This window comes from Penaeus monodon, chromosome 29 (assembly GCF_015228065.2).
Source record: "Penaeus monodon isolate SGIC_2016 chromosome 29, NSTDA_Pmon_1, whole genome shotgun sequence".
Classification (NCBI taxonomy): Eukaryota; Metazoa; Arthropoda; class Malacostraca; order Decapoda; family Penaeidae; genus Penaeus; species Penaeus monodon.
In genome coordinates this window covers 28,310,549-28,310,871 of record NC_051414.1, presented here as the reverse complement: position 1 = coordinate 28,310,871, position 323 = coordinate 28,310,549, and the positions used below count along the sequence as shown (strand labels likewise).

At 26.9% G+C, this 323-nt stretch overlaps 1 protein-coding gene across 1 annotated transcript in view; it reads right to left on the bottom strand.

Annotated features, from left to right (window-relative positions):
* LOC119591818 (transmembrane protein 18-like) overlaps positions 1-323 on the bottom strand; it is a 3,339-nt gene that overhangs the window by 1,866 nt on the left and 1,150 nt on the right.

The window sequence follows — 323 nt, the reverse complement described above, 5'->3', positions numbered from 1 at the left end:
ACTTTCTATCTTTAAACAGATTTTGTACAATGTACCAAAATCAGTGCCTCATAAACTGTACTTAAATTATGAAATGATGACTAAAGTTCAGACACTGAATGTTTAGACACGGAAATTATATGGCTGTGATATATCTCTCCTGTATTTTTTTTCTAAATCCATATTTTAATAATACAAGATAAAAGAAATCTTTCTAAAAATTAGGATAACTAAGAGAGAGGTACATAGATTTACACTTGTTTATCTATCTATATAATATAATAACAACAAATATCAACTACCAGCAATGAAAATTCATCAACCAGCAAATAAATTTGTGATGC